The sequence below is a fragment of the Cololabis saira genome, chromosome 16 (assembly GCF_033807715.1).
Source record: "Cololabis saira isolate AMF1-May2022 chromosome 16, fColSai1.1, whole genome shotgun sequence".
Lineage (NCBI taxonomy): Eukaryota > Metazoa > Chordata > Actinopteri > Beloniformes > Belonidae > Cololabis > Cololabis saira.
The window spans coordinates 35,694,545-35,697,922 of record NC_084602.1 but is presented as its reverse complement, the minus strand read 5'-3'; the positions used below and the strand labels follow the sequence as shown (position 1 = coordinate 35,697,922).

The 3,378-nt window shown below is 46.3% G+C and overlaps 1 long non-coding RNA gene across 1 annotated transcript; it reads left to right on the top strand.

Annotated features, from left to right (window-relative positions):
- The first annotated feature begins 1,704 nt into the window (after nucleotides 1-1,704).
- Nucleotides 1,705-2,656, top strand: LOC133462535 (uncharacterized). The gene is made up of 2 exons (XR_009784256.1): nucleotides 1,705-2,297; nucleotides 2,460-2,656. It is a non-coding gene; the product is annotated as an uncharacterized LOC133462535 (long non-coding RNA).
- The last annotated feature ends 722 nt before the right edge of the window (nucleotides 2,657-3,378 follow it).

Here is a 3,378-nt window from a genome sequence, read left to right as displayed (position 1 = left end):
TTTGGTTGGGCCCTCTGTCTCTTTCCTAGGGGCACCAAGCAACTTTTCTCTCCTTCTTTGTGCTTTCGGCTTTGATGGTTTTACCGGGCCTGCCTCCCAGTCTTCCCCCAAAAAAGGCAACTCCCTGAGGATTCCCTTTACACTCTGTGCTCTTGTCGTGACATTACAGGGTTTGACTGTTTCTGAGCCCTTGACCTCCTCTTCACACCTGTCAGGTCCACACTCTGCCTGTGACCTCTGAACCTCATCAGCCCTCATGTCCATCTCAACATCTGCCTGCTGCACCAGGTCATAGAGAGTGGGCACGTCGTTGCCTAGAACTACTGAATAAGGCAGTGTTGGCGCTAAAGCTACAGCCAGAAGAAATGTCTGGCCTCCTGCTGTCAGATAGACCTCAGCTGTGGGGTAAACATGTTCATCTCCATGAATGCATGCTATCCTCGACCTGTCCTCACTCCACTTTTCTCTGGGCACCAAACTAGACACAACCACTGTCTGGTAGCATGCTGTATCCAGCAAGGCTATCTCCCGCTGCCCATTTATCAGGACTGGTGCTGTTCTGCCTGCCTTACTCACAGTTTCTACTCTGGCTGGCCTTGGAACTGAACCCAGGAGAGCTGGCTTAGTGCGATTCATCGTTGGGCAAAATTGTTTGGTGTGGCCTAACCCGTTACAGTGGTAGCACCTGACTTCCCGTTTGACTGATCCTGGTGTTGGCTTTTTAACAGGGCTTAGGGCTTGGGGAGCAAACTGCTGATTACTAGAGAAACCCCTACTCTGTGGCTGACCAGACCCCTGTTCACCCCCATAGGACTTACTTGGATAGGTCTGGTAGTTCTCCCAGCCGAACGTGGCACTCCGGCTCCCTCTTCTGGCCGACATGAAGACCTCTGCAAGGCGAGCTGCATCCTCTGCTGTCTTGGCGTCATGTTCTTTAAGCCATATCTCCAGCTCTGGATGGACCATCCTCAGGAACTGTTCCAGGATAATAGTCTCTGCAATTTCCTTTACAGTTGATATTTCTGGCTTCACCCATTTGGAGAACAAATCTTTCAGCCGAACATACAGTTCTCGTGGAGTTTCACCTGGATCAATCTTCAGGGAACGGAATCGTCTTCGGTAGGTATCTGGAGTAATCTCGTATTTTGTCAGTATTGCCCCTTTAACTTTGTCATAGTTTTCAGAGTCTTTAATGTCCATAAGAACATAGGCACTACGAGCTTTTCCAGTGAGTAGGGGAATAAGGCGCATGGCCCATCCCCCTTTGGGCCAGCGGCAAACATAGGCCATTCTTTCAAATGTAGTCAGAAATTGTTCGATGTCATCCTCTGCTGACAAAGGAAGCAGTTTAGGCTCCCTGTGGGCTAGGGACTCCCTCACTGGCCTGAAACTTTGGCTGGTCATCTCACCTAGAACTTCACCATCATCTTCATCGTCATTATCACCATCATCATCATCGTCATCGTCGACTTGGTTCTCATGCTCATGTCCATTTTCTTCTCTCATGAGGTTTACTTGCTGCTGTATTTGTGAAAATTGATGTTGCATGGCCTTCCATCGCTGTTCTTGCCGAGCAGACTCTTTTTCCATCTTTCGTTCTTTTACAGTCTGAGATCGAACCAGGTTTTTCAACAGACCTGTCAGCTCTTCCAGCTTCTCTTCTGCTGTAGCCTCTGCCCCAGGACCTGGATCAGCTGATGTGCACGCTCCGTCATCTGGATCCTGCTGTTCATCTGTCTTTCCTTTCCTTGTCAACATGCTTATTTTCTTTCTTTTTGGTGTGGGCCCCAACTCCTGACACCACTTGTGAGAGGCGACCCGTGAGCGGCTGGATGATGTTGAACAAAGTTGACGAGATGGTCAGGTTTCCCCAGATTCACATTTTTTTTATTCACTCCAATGATGACAGTAACAGACAAGTAGCTTAGTACCATAGGTTCGATCAGTCCACCAGTCAGATGTAAAATGGTGCCTTTTATACTGTGCTCCCAATCACCTACACTAGACTCTTCCACTACAGAGGTAAACTTAAAATATTGTCCAATGGCTACTTTACCAAGTGACACTTTCCCCTTTACCTTTAGCTTCTAAGCTCCACTACTTCTCTGTTACTGATTTACTTCAGCCAATACCTATAAAATATATTTACAATAAATAAGAAAAAACATTAACACTTTAAGAATTCCCCCCCTTTCCTATCCGGCCACTTGGTCTCTCCCGGAACCTTTATCACCGTGCCCATGCACCCGGGGGAATCTTTTGGACGCGCACCCTGGAGCAGACACAGGACCAGACAGGTAAGTGTTAACACAAACAACTTCGTACACACACAGCATTCCCACTTATCCCACACGATATTGCACCACACATATTCATCAATACTCTGCACACGCTTCAGACTTATACTTGCAATTACACAGTCTTCTGTTGAAGCTCAACTTTGCTCTACTCTCTTGCAGGCGGAGCCGAGTGCCGAGTGCCGCCCCTGGCCGAAGGCATGCAATCACCTAATAAATAACTTCAATAAAATATACAATAAATAGAGCAAGTTCAATATCTGTATCTTCAATTAATTATCTTCAATAAACTGTGCAAATACGCAATGTGCAAATTGTACTGTGCAAGCCTTGGTAAATAAAGTGCTATCGTGACTAAAGTGCAAAGTGCCGTTATTCATGTACATTATTATTGTGCCACAGAAAATAACCCACATGTGCAAAATGTACAAGTAACGAAATGCGCTTCGTTACACTCTTATTGGTGCGACAATACTGGACGAGATCAGCTTATCCCTAAACTTAGGATATGTACCACAGGTTTTCAAAGTTGCAGTAATTAAAACTTTACTTAAAAAACCTTCTCTTGACCCAGACATATTAGCTAATTAAAGCTGCAAGCAGCGATGAACGCGCCCTCGCACCCTTGTGCACGTTCAGGCTGCAGTGGAAGCGCTTGTATGACTTGCATGTAGATTCTTCAGACCTGGACATTTAGTGGATGACACCACCCACGACTCTCTATATCAAACCATTCAAAAGTTATGGCAGAAAGTAGGAACCATCAAATATGGACCAAGGTGGGGCGCGATTTTAGGCGTGTATCGTCGCCACGTAAACGCTTTTGACTGAGAAAAGTAATGTGCATCGTCGCAGGATGGAGACGCACATTTTGATGTACAACACACCTGGGTGCACGTTACGGTTCGGGCCGTATTAACGGCCGAAGAAATGGCATAAATTGCGCCAAAATTACACGATTAATTCAAAATGGCCGACTTCCTGTTCAGTTTCGGCCATGACGACCATGACTTCTCTTTAAGTTGCGACATGATACAGGTGTGTACAGATTTTCGTGCATGTACGTCAAACCGTATTGTGG